Source organism: Trichechus manatus, unplaced genomic scaffold (genome assembly GCF_000243295.1).
Source record: "Trichechus manatus latirostris isolate Lorelei unplaced genomic scaffold, TriManLat1.0 scaffold00045, whole genome shotgun sequence".
Classification (NCBI taxonomy): Eukaryota; Metazoa; Chordata; class Mammalia; order Sirenia; family Trichechidae; genus Trichechus; species Trichechus manatus.
The window spans coordinates 1,946,018-1,958,970 of record NW_004443981.1 but is presented as its reverse complement, the minus strand read 5'-3'; the positions used below and the strand labels follow the sequence as shown (position 1 = coordinate 1,958,970).

General features: G+C 43.4%; 1 protein-coding gene across 7 annotated transcripts in view; it reads left to right on the top strand.

The window, feature by feature from the left end:
* The window catches only part of FOXN3 (forkhead box N3), a 454,396-nt gene that overhangs the window by 190,664 nt on the left and 250,779 nt on the right, over positions 1 to 12,953 (top strand). The gene's annotated exons all lie outside the window — the stretch shown is intronic.

Genomic DNA, 12,953 nt, shown 5'->3' with positions numbered 1-12,953 from the left:
TTTTTCTTGCCTTATTGCTCTAGCTAGAACTTCCAGCACAGTGTTAAATAGGAGTGGCGATAAAGGGCATCCTTGTCTTGTTCCTGTTTTCAAGGGGAATGTTTTCAGCCTCTCCTCATTAAGAAGGATGTTGGCTCCTTCAGCACTTTTCCTTTGCATTCACAACTTGGCTAACTGTTTGGCACACGAGGCCTAGCTTTCGGCCTATCTCGACTTTCAACATGCCTTCCTCACTAAACTTAATTATTTCTAGCTTTTGATTTTAAGTGAGAGATACGCGACTCTTCTTTTCACTTGAACACTTACAGGCCATTGTAGGGCTATTAATTGGCCTAATTTCAATATTGTCGTGTCTCAGGGAATAGGGAGGCCCGAAGAGAGGGAGAGGGATGGGGCCGGTCAGTGGAGTAGTCAGAACCCACACAACCTTTATTTGTTAAGTTCACTGTCTTATATGGACACAGTTCATAGTGCCCCACAACAACTACAACAGCAACATCAAAGATCAGTCATCACAACTCACCATAACAGATAAAATAATAATGAAAAGGTTTGAAATATCGTGAGAATTACCAAACCGTGACACAGAGACATGAAGGGAGCACGTACTGTTGGAAAAATGGCGCTGATAGACTTGCTCAATGCAGGGTAGCCCACAAACCTTCAATCTGTAAAAATTGCCATATCTGTGAAGCGCTAGAAAGCGAGGCACAATAAAACGAGGTATGCCTGGATATGTACTTGAGGAAAATTGTCGCCAAGCGCTAGAGAAAAATGGCATTTATTTTCTTTCTGAATATTAACTTGGAGAAGTTATTCTCCAGGTTCAGTCTCCAGTATTCTGGAATAAATGGACAATCAAGCAAAGATATGAAGTACCCAGATGACTTTCTTTAAACCAGGTGTGTGCCTAAGTGTTTGGCACCTTTGAAACTCTGAGTGTGAAAAAGTGACACAGGGTAAGGTTCCTGCTAGCTGATAAAGTGACTGCGCCTTTGGCTTTTAAAGCCCTAGCCCAAGTTTCACGGTGAGCTAAAGCAAGAAGGTTTACATAACTTGCTTTACATTTCTTTAAGGAATGTAATAGTAGCCCCAATAGAAGTAGAATTTTTTTTTTTATTGTACTTTAGATGAAAGTTTACAGAACAAATAGTTTCTCATTAAACAGTACGCATATTGTTTTATGACATTGGTTAACAACTGTATGACATGTCAAGACTCTCTCTTCTCGACCTTGGGTTCCCTATTATCAGCTTTCCTGTCCCCTTCTAGTCCTTGCCCCTGGGCTGTTGTGCCCCTTTAGTTTGGCTGAAGGGTAAAACTCAGGAGTGACTTTATTACTGAGCTAAAAAGGTATCCGGGGGCCGTACTCTTGGGGTTTCTCCAGTCTCTGTCAGGCCGGTAAGTATGGTCTTTTTTTGCGAGTTAGAATTTTGTTCTGCGTTTTTCTCTAGCTCTGTCTGGGACCCTCTATTGTGATCCCTGTCAAAGCAGTTGATGGTGGTAGCCAGACACCATCTCGTTGTCCTGGACTCAGTCTGGTAGAGGCCTTGTTAGCTGTGGTCCATTAGTCCTTTGGACTAATCTTTTCCTAGTATCCTGTTCTCTTCACTCTCCCTTGCTCCGGAACGGAAAAGACCAGTGGAGTATCTTAGATGGCTGCTCACAGGCTTTTAAGACCCCAGACGCTACTCACCAAAGTGGAATGTAGAACATTTTCTTTATAAACTATGTTATGCCAATTTAGGTAGATGTTCCCCAAGACTGTGGTCCCCACAGTCCTCAGCCCAGCAGTTTGGTCCCTCAGGGAGTTTGGATGTGTCTATGGAGCTTCCATGACCTTACCCTGAACAAGTTGTGCTGGCTTCCCCAGTATTGTGTACTGTCTTACCCTTCACCAAAGTTACCACTTATCTATTGTCTATTTAGTGTTCCTGGCTCCAACAGTCAATTCTATTTCTAAATACTAAATAGAAATAGAATTGACTGTTGGAGCTGGGAACAAAATTGTGATCTGACTTTGAGTTCTGAAAAGTTATGTAGCTGCAGCTAAAATATATTTCCAGAAAAACGTTCCTGCCACACGTTTTCATGCTACGGTATTTTCCAGCTTTGTTTTTTGTGTTAATAATACTGCTGTGTGCAGCTGGTGTTTGCTTCTCACCCTTTTTGAAGTTCAGATTCAGTCTCAGGACCACTATTGTGTGGGGTCAGCGCCTGTGCAGGGTTCAGGCCTTTAATTTCTTTCTCTCCAGAAACATGTTTCTGTTTAGAGTAGAAGCTTGAGCCTGAGAAAATTCTACTTACCTTTGCCATGGAAGAGGGTGAATAAGGAAGTGGTGAAGTCACATTTCTCCTTGCCTGAACTGGACTTGTTTATCTGCCAGTGCTGGGCACCCAGAGTTTCTGTTCAAGGGGAGCAGACATATGCTGGGGAGTGGGGGTGCAGGGCTTGAGGAGGGGTGTTGCCTGGGAGGAGGAGAGATGTGGACTCTTGAAGAGCTTCGCCTTTGATCACTGATGCAGATGATGCCCGCATCGGATGTGTAAATGAGAGTATTCATCAGTGTTGTGAGCCCCTCCTTCCCCAGGTCTTTATTTTTACGTAGTTGTTAAAATCAAAGTGCTCAGCTTTTAATTAGGGAGAGGAAGTTCCATGAGAGTGAAGCCCTCCGTTGTCCACAGCTGTCCACTAACCCTCCTCTTCCTTGCCCCTACTCGAGGCATTTACAGACCCACCTCCTGGTGTGGCTCTGTTGAGTGTATTCAATCATACTTTGAACTTCGAGAAGATCCCTGCTCCCCTGTAAAGAAGCAAGTGTGTGGTGTTGAGAGCGTCTGTGTAGGTGGGTTCTCATGGCAAGAAAAGAAAGTCTTGGAGAGCAGTTACAGAGTTTGAATGTAGAGAAGAAATTGCTGTTCAGGTCCTTGAAGCCTCATGTCACTGACAGAACAATGAACAGGGCTTTTCTTTTGCCGTGAAGTGACTTTGCAAGTTACCACATGCCTGTGTTTGACATAATGCTGGTGCATGTAAAAGTAATTTAGCGAACGCACACTCTGAGATGTTAAACAAGAGCAACTCCAAAGTTTGCAACAAGACTTGAGAGGGTTATCCATCAGCCTTGGGAGTCATAAGCACAGGTTGGATGGTGTGTGCCAAAACACGCCATAAAGATGGGGGAGCTCCAGATACCCCCTGCCCCCACCTCCACACACATATACCAGATATTGGGAGTCCTGCTTTCCAGAGGTGACATGTGTCAGTCTGAATAAACAGATACTGCCTGTTGAACAGGAATGGTGTAAAGGTCCTTGAGATCATTGATCTTATGAAATGTTGAACTGTGACTTCCTGGCCGTACCATCCTGTATTGACATATTTCTGATGAAATGCCAGTCAATTTTGTGGTTGGAGATTGTTCCCAGCATCATCTGTGATGCTGTGAGAGCCGAGTGAGAAGTGTGAGTTTTCCTCTTCTCTCGGGTCAGTCTGGGGCCAGCCAGTAGCTGCTCCACAAGATGGAGACCATGTGGGCATCCCAGGGCACTGGCACTGGCCCTTTCACGGGGTTTTCTGCCCTGGTTAGCTGAGAAAGGTGAAGGCATTCCCCCTGATTCTTTGCCCAGTGAAAGTCCCTTCGGCTCTACAGGTAAACTCATTTTGTATTTCCCCCGGGGGATTTTACTTGGCAATAGCTCCTGCATTAAGGTTCAACACAATGACTAAATGCATCCAAATGTGGGTGACAAATATGTTAGAGGAAGGGAAAGTGGAAGTGAGAGGGAGCCTTCTAAGTTGGATGTACTGAGTTAGCCATTCCTTTGTTTTTTTTTTTCTTTTTAAAAGTGAAGAATCCTCAACAGATGAATGCAAAAACCAAATCTGGTATGTCCATACAATGGAGTAGTATTCAGCCATAAAGAGAAAAGAAGTCTTGACACATGCTGTACAACATGGATGAACCTTGAAAACATCATGCTGAGTGAAATAAGCCAGACACAAAGGGACAAATACTATCTGGTCCCGTTTATGTGAAATATCTAGAATAGGCAACTGCCTAGCAGCAAAAGTACATGAGTGGTTTCCAGGCACTAGTGGGAGGGGGGAGGGGAAGTTACTGCTAAAGGGGTATGAGTGTTTGGGGCAATGAAAAAGTTTTGGAAATAGATGGTGGTGATTGTTGTACAACATGGTGAATAATTAATGTCACTGAGTTGCACACTTAAAAACGGTTAAAATGGCAAAAAAATTTTTTTTTGCTATGCATACATATTTTACCACCATTAAAAAAAAAAAAAAAAAGGTGAAGGACATAGTTAAGCTTGACCTAACAGCGAGTACGTCGATCCTTGTCCCTGAGAAGTTGGAACACATACCCTACTGAACAACTGTTTGGCTGGGATGTTTGGAGGAGGAATGTACTCGATTGCATCACGTTCACCTGTGGCAGTTAAAAACAATGACCATTTCTCAGGCCCCTCCCTGGAGATTCTGATTCAGCAGCTTTCAAGTGGGCCGAGGAAAGCTGTTTGTTCTAGTAAGTTCCATTGGTGCAGCCAGGTTTGAAAACCTCTGAACTGGATACGATTTGGGCTCTTTCTAATGCTGAGGTTTCATCAGGAACATATCATGAATGAGTAAGTCGGGGGAAAATAGACAATTTTACTTGCACTTTATCGTTTAAAGAATTTTAAAAGATAGTTTTAGTTTTACTTCCTAGTTATGAAAAATTTCAAACATACACAGAGGTGGAGAGAGTAGTATAATGAATCTGTATACCCCTCCCTCCATATTACCTACATGCAGATGCAGTAGTTTACAAAGTTTTGCCACACTTCCTTCCTTCTTTTTGGTTGTTGATGCTGCTTAAGTGTTTTGAAGCAAATCCTAGACCTTGTGTCATTTTATCTCAACATATTTCAGTGTGAATAAGTAAAAATAATGAACAATTTCTTGCCTAACCACAATGCCAGTGTCACTCTTAATGATATTAACCACAATTTTTTGATGTCACCTACTTATAGTCGGAAAAACAAAAAACAGTTGCCGTTGAGTTGATTCTGATTCGTGGTGACCCCATATGTGTCAGAGTAGAACTGTGCTCCTTAGAGTTTTCAGTGCTGATTTTTCAGAAGTAGATCGCTAGGTCTTTCTTCCGAGGTACCTCTGGGTGGACTTGAACCTTCAACCTTTCAGTTAGCAGCCGAGCACCTTTAACTGTTTGCACCATCCAGGTGCTCCAGTGCACCACATCCAGACACCCTAAAGACCTTGCTGACCTGCTTCTTGGAGTGCTAAGATTGAGCTCTGGATTCATGTGGGATCCGCCTGCACCTCCTTGATAAGGTTTCCCCATCAGCCTTTCATCTTACGGTTTCATCTATTGGTGATCTTTGTCTGAATCACTCAACAAAGAATATTAAAGTCGGGGGTTAAGTTTTATACATCCTAACTGAGGAGCCCTGGTGGCATAGTTATTAAGCGCTTGGCTGCTAACTGGTTGGTGGTTTGAACCCACCAGCCATTCAGCAGGAGATGTGGGAATCTGCTTCTGTACAGATTACAGCCTTGGAAACCCTATGGGACAGTTCTACTCTGTCCTATAGGGTCGCTATGAATTGAAATCAACTTGACGGCAGGGTTTGTTTTTTTTGGTTTAACTACAGATCTTGGTCAATACTATAAGATTAGCCTATAATAACCTGAGTACTGTAGATAGGAAGTCAAGTAGAGTCTTTTTTTTATAAACTGAATTCAAAAGGTTCAGTATGTGTGTTTCTATTTCTGTGCTTTTTCTTTGCTTGTCCTCTTGCCACTTTAACAAAAAACATTTTGTCCCAAGAGGATTTATAAAGGAAAACACTGTATAAATGTATGTTTATTATCTCAGGAGCTGAGTGCTTTAAATACAATTTTAGCTTATAAGGAAAGGCAACTTTTCTTGGTCAAAAGAGATCTGGACTGGAAGCCAGGATACCTGGTTCTGGCTTTGATTGGCAGTACCTGGTTGTCTCTTGGGCCTCACTTTTCTCATCTAGAGAAGTGGGAGTTTGTAGTTGCTTGGGGCTTCTTCACCTGGTGTGTCAAGGGCCCTGTGACCCACCTGAGATTATTGGCAACAGGTCACGTGACCATGCAGATTGCATTTTTCTAGGGAGAGAATCATTGATTCTGTTTGTTTAGGTTTAAGGTAGATTTTCACTAGAGCCTCTGACCGATGAAAGGTGAACCGCTGGTGTATTTTGACAACAGTGGCCGTGTGCCTTTTGCACTTTCCGTATGCAACATCCCAGATTTTTCTCACTACAACACTACGTGGTTGTTATTGGTAGGTGCAATTGAGTGAGTTCCGACTCATAGCAACCCTGTGTGCAATAGAACGAAACACTTCTCGGTCCTGCATCATCCTCAAAATCATTGCTGTGTTCGAGCCCATGTTGCAGCCACTGTATCAATCCATCTCTTTGAAAGTCTTTCTCTTTTTCGTTGACTCTGCGTTACCAGGCATGATGTCCTTCTCCAGGGACTGGTCCTTCCTGATAACATGTCTAAAGTACGTAAGACAAAGTCTCAGCATCCTTGCTTCTAAGGAGCGTTCTGGCTGTACTTCTTTCAAGACAGATTTGTTTGTTCTTCTGGCAGTCCATGGTATATTCAATATTCTTCGCTAACACCATAATTCAAAGGCGTCAGTTCTTATTCGGTCTTCCTTATTCGTTGTCCAGTTTTCACATGTATATTAGGTGATTGAAAATGCCATGGCTTGGGTCAGGCGCACCTTAGTCCTAAAGGTAACATCTTTGCTTTCTAACTCTTTAAAGAGGTCTTTGGCAGCAGATTTGCCCAATGCAATACGTCATTTGATTTCTTGGCTGTTGCTCCCATGGGCATTGATTATGGATCCAAGTAAAACGAAATCCTTGACAACTTCAATCTTTTCTCCATTTATCATAATGCTGCTTATTGGTCCAGTTGTGAGGATTTTTGTTTTCTTTATGTTGAGGTGTAATCCACACTGCAGGCTGTGGTCTTTGATCTTCATCAGTAAGTGCTTCAAGTGCTCTGTGTTTTTAGCAAGCAAGGTTGTATCATCTGCATATCACAGGTTGTCTATTTTCCTTCTTAAAATAGATGAGGAGTTAAGTTTAGAATGGTTAAGTAACTTGCTAGAGGTCACACACACCACAATAACAACAATCCTGCACCCCCAGAATAAGTTCTGGGTTTATCCTGTTTATTTTAATCCCCTCCAACCCCTAGAGAAGGACATCATGCTTGCTCAAGTAGAGGGTCAGCGAAAAAGAGGAAGACCCTCAACAAGGTGGATTGACCCAGTGGCTGCAACAGTGGGCTTAAACATACCTGCTATTGTAAGGATGGTACAGGACTGTTTCTCTCTGAGTCAGAGCCGACGCGATGGCACGTAACAACAACAGCATAACCCATGTTCATAGAATATATAGAAGCACATAGAGATCACCTATAGTGGTCTTTATACTGAGAAGGTGTCAGTGAACACTGGGGTTAAGCATACATACGCTCTTTAGAATTTGAGGGACCGAAGGTAAATTCCTCTTCTGCCACTTACTGCTGGACCATCAATGCCTTGGCCCGCCTGCATGCTTGTATCTGGTTCCACCTTCTTGGTGATGTAAACACAGAATCAAGAATCTGTCCCTTTCCTATGATGCCAGTCAACACACCTGTTTAATTGATGGTCATTTTAGGAGGAAGAAGCAGCCCTGGTGGCACAGTGGTTAAAACGCTCGGCTGCTAACTGAAAGGTCAGGGATTCAAACCCAACAGTTGCTGTGTGGGAGGAAAATGTGGCAGTCTGCTTCTGTAAAGATTATGGTCTTGGAAACCCTATGGGGCAGTTCTCCTCTGTCCTATAGGGTCGCTATGAATTGGAATCGACTCAATGGCAGTGGGTTTGATTTAGGAGGAAGGTTTTTTTTTTTTTTTTTTTTTTTTTTGATAAATAGTGCTCTTTAAAAGACAGCGCAAGTTGGCACTGATGGATAAATTCCTAAAAATCAGGGCAGCGTCAGGTGAGTGGGATATATAAAAATATGATGAGGTGTGTAAGATTCCTCTATTCATTACAGAGGCTGGGGCTGCCTTGCACAGCATCAGAAACTGCTCTGCTGCTGATGGCCTCTTTTCTCGCCAGTGTCCCCTGCCTTTTGGGCTCTTTTCTGTTGTTTGTGCTATAGACTGTGCCATCTCCGAAGGTCAGGATGTTCCAAGGTCTCTGAGGGGTCTGAAATAAATATACCCCCGTGTCACAGACCAAGGAGTAGGAGGCTTTTCATACCAGGGTACTCTGTGATCCCAAGGAATCAGCTATACTGTTCTTGGCCATACTCCCCCACTGATTCTGCCCATTTGCTCCTTCCACATATTGTTCCTTCCCGATTCTTTCAGAGCCCTGGTGGCACAGTGGTTCAGAGCTCGGCCGCTAACCAAAAGGTCAGCAGTTCGAATCCACCAGCTGCTCCTTGGAAACCCTCTGTGGCAGTTCTGCTCTGTGCTGTAAGGTTGCTACCGAGTCGGAATCCCGGGTTGGTTGGTTGGTTGATTCTTCCAGATGCCTTGCCTGGGGGTGGGGTGTGGTGGGGAGGAGGGTGTTTCCTGCTCTGGCGAACTGTTTATTGTTTGCACATTCATTCATTCAATTTAACAAACTTTTAAAAACAGCTGCTGTGGTTTGTGGGGCAGTGGTGGTTCAGTGGTAGAATTCCTGCTCGGTGGGAGACCGGGGTTGAGACCTGGGTTTCATTGCTGGCCAGTGCACCTCAGGCACAGCCACTACGCGTCTGTCAGTGGGGCCTTGCACGTTGCTGTGATGCTGAGCAGGTTTCAGCAGAGCTTCTAGACTAAGACAGACTAGGAAGAAAGGCCTTCCAAAAATCAGCCAATGAGAACTGTATGGATCACAACGGTCCGACCTGCAACTGATCATGAGGATGGCGCAGTACACAGCAGCGTTTCATTCTGTTGTATACAGAGTTGGCATGAGTCGGGGGTCGACTCGAAGGCAGCTAACAACAACTCTGGTCTGTACCTACTGTTCTGAGCACTAAGAGGAGACAAAATTGAATGTAACATGGTCACAGCCTGTAAGGCAGTCATGGTCCAATGAGTCCTACCCGCAGAATCTCTTAACTAGCAGAACTTCTCCAGTAGCAGCTTTCCTTCAGCGCTGTCTCCCTATATATCAGTATCCTGTTTCTCACGTCATTTTATGGCTCTTCTATTTCAAGGAGACACTGCTTTTCTAGTCCCGACAAGACTCCCCAGGAAGATGCTCTTGGCCTTGATGAGGGTCTGTACAAGGATTCTGGGAAGCTTGGTTGCTTCTTGATTTGAGGGTTCCATTGGTGTGTTTGTTCAGGATTCTTTCCCTCCCAATTAATTGTTCTTGGAAAATGTGATCATTCCCTTGAGTTAGGGCTTTGGGACACCCGGGTGGGTCTGCGAGGTGCTTCGTTGTTGTACTTCCTGGATACTCAACCAGCAGGACATTGTTTTCAGAACCTCTCTTGTGTGGCTGAGGAAGCTTTGGATTTCCTTTTGAAATCACTTTACCAGAAAAAACAAAAACCTGTTGTTGTTGAGTCGATTTCTACTCATAGTGACGCTATAGGACAGAGTAGAACTGCCCCATAGGGTTTCCATGGAGCGGCTGGTGGATTCGAACTGCCCACCTTTTGGTTAGCAGCTGAACGCTTTATCACTTTAACTGCAGGATTATTCTCAGCACTAAATAGTATCTGAAGTTGGCACACTGACCTTGTATTTGAAAGTCATGGGTTTTGGTTCTTTGCAAATAGCGCTGGGTTGTTTGGGTTAATCCACAATCTCTTTGTCGGAGCCCTTGGTCATCTTGATGCTCTTAAGCTTTGGCAAGATGATGGGAGGTTTTCGATTTAATAGAAAATTCCAGTGACTTTTCAGTGGCCTCTTGCTGCACGTGAAACAAGATGTGTGTTTTTTAAAGGCGGATGTAGTGTTTGCTTTGATGCCACTTTGTGTATTTGGTGGGTCTTTTGTTTGTAGATTTTGGTTTCATGACCCCCGAAGGTGTTTTGTTCCTGTGCTCCACCCTCATCATTTTCACTTCTTTACTGCTTCTCTCAATGAATACAACATCTAACTAGCCCTGTAAGGATTTATCCCTTGGTCCCATTTGCTTCAACACTAGCCTCAAATTTTCAGACTGTAGGAATTTACACAAGTTGCTCATGTGGCATGTAGAGTAATTATTGTTAAATGCCTTCCAGTTGGCTACTGACTCATGGTAGACCCCTGAACAATGGAATGAAACTCTGCCTGGTCCTATGCCGTCCTCTTGATGGGTTCCCTGACCAGTTGCTGATCTGACCACTGTGATCCATAGGATTTTCACTGGCTAGTTTTTAGAAGTTGATTGCCAGACCTTTTTTCCTGGTCCATCTTAGTCTAGAAGTACCACTGAAACCTCTTCAACATCATAGCAACACATGAGCCTCTACTGACAGATGGGTGGTGGCTGCACATGAGGTACACAGGCCAAGAATCATACCCATGTCTCCTGCATGGAAGGCGAGAATTCTACCACTGAACCACACTGCCCTGGTCACTATCTGTTGTTGTTGTTGTCTTCATGGAGTCCATTCTGACACGTGGCAACTCCACGTGTGTAGAGTGGAACTCCTCCACAGGGCCCTTTTTTTTAAAAAAAATATTTTATTGTGTTTTAGGTGAAAGTTTACACAGCAAGTTAGATTCCCCTTTAACAATTTTTATACAGATTTTTCTGGGCTATTGGTTACAATTTTTCCAATGTGTCAGCATTCTCATTATTTCCATTCTGTTGTGTTTCCATTGATCTACCTTCCCTTCCCCTTCTTGCCTTCTCGTTTTTGCTTTTGGGTAAATGTTGACTGTTTGGTCTCATACAGTTGATTGTTTAAGGGAGCACGTTACTCATGGGTAATATTGTTTAGTTTGTAAGCCAATCTATTATTTGGCTGAAAGGTGACCTGCAGAAATAGCTTCAATTCCAAGTTCAAAGGTATCTTACAGCGATAGTTTCAGGGGTTCCTCTAGTGGCTATTGGTCTAGAAAGTCTGGCCTTTTTTAGGAATTTGAGTTTTGTTCTATACTTTTCTCCTGTTCTATCCGAACCTTCTATTGTGTCCCTGGTCAGAATGGTTGGTCGTGGTAGCAGGGCACCAGCTAGTTCTTAGAGTCTCAGGCTAGAAGAGGCTGTGGTTCGTGAGGCCTGTTATTCCTGTGGGCCAGCTTATTCTTTGCATCTTTGGTTTCCTTCATTATCTTTTGCTCCAAATGAGTAGAGACCAATAGTTGTATGTTAGATGGCTGCTCACAAGGTTTTAAGACCCCCAAACGTTACTCATCAAACTAGGATGTGTAGAACATTATCTTCGTGAACTATGTTATGCCAGTAGGCTCAGTTGACCCCCAAGGCTATGGTCCCAAGCCTTTTAACCCAGTAAAACAATCTGATGAGTTGTTTAGTTATGCCTAGGAAGCCTCTGTAATTGTGCCCCCTATGTGGTTTGTTATATATGCAGCACACACAAACATGTATATACATATGCCTACAGATACACCTATACCTGCATGTGCATTTACTTGCATATGCCTTCCTAATATACACGTATGCATCTGTATCTACCTACTTAACTACATTTTTTTTATTGTACTTTAAGTGAAAGTTTACAATTCAGGTTGGTCTCTCGTACAAAAATTTATACATATATTGTTATGTGACCCTAATTGCTCTCCCTGTACTGTGACAGGACACTCCTTCTTTCCACCCCTGATTTCCCGTGTCCATTCAACCAGCTCCTGACCCTCTCTACCTTCTCATCTCACCTCCAGACAGGAGCTGCCCATTTAGTCTTATGTATCTACTTGAGCTAAGAAGGACACTCTTGACGGGTATCGTTTTATGTCCCATAGTCCAGTCTAATCTTTGTCTGAAGAGTTGGCCTTGGGAATGGTTTTAGTTCTGTGTTGACAGAGAGTTTGGGGGCCGTGCTTTCCGGGGATCCTCCAGTCTCAGACCATGAAGTCTGGTCTTTTTACTAGAATTTGAGTTCTGCACCCCACTTTTCTCCTGCTTCATCAGGGACTCTCTGTTATGTTCCCTGTCAGGGCGGTCATTGCTGGTAGCCGGGCAACACCTAGTTTTTCTGGTCTCAGGCTGATGCAGTCACTGGTTTATGTGGCCCTTTCTGTCTCTTGGGCTCGTATTTTCCTTGTGACTTTGGTATTCTTCATTCTCCTTTGCTCCAGGTGAGTTGGGACCAGTTGATGCATCTTAGATGGCCGCTTGCTAGCTTTTAAGACCCCAGACACCAGTCACCAAAGTAGGATTGAGAACATTTTCTTAATAAACTTCGTTATTCCAGTTGACCTAGATGTCCCCTGAAAGCATGGTTCCCAGTCCCCCGCCCCTGCTACTCTGTCCCTCGAAGTGTTTGGTTGTATTCAGGAAACTCTTAGCTGTGGTTTAGTCCAGTTGTGCTGACTTCCCCTGTTAACTACATATTTTTTGGTGATTTTTTCTGTTGTTGCAAAATCGTATATATTATAACATTTACCAAAATGGTCTCTTTTGCTTGTGTACTTCTTAGTGTCTTTATTTATCTTGGTCAGGTTGTGGTGACTTCACCCATATTTGGAGTTGCCTTTCCCATCACCAGAAGTAACAAGTGTCTACTGTCTAGAAAGTGATTCCCCCTCCCTTTCCTTCCCATCCCTAGTAACCATCAAAGAACTTGCTTTCTGTGTGTATATGTATTCTTGAATATTTATAATAGTGGAACTGTACAATATCTGTCTTTTTGTGATTGACTTATTTCAGTTAGCATAATGTCCTCCAGATTCAGCCATGTTAGGTTTTGCGGATTCCTCTGTCTTTTTTTTTTTTTTT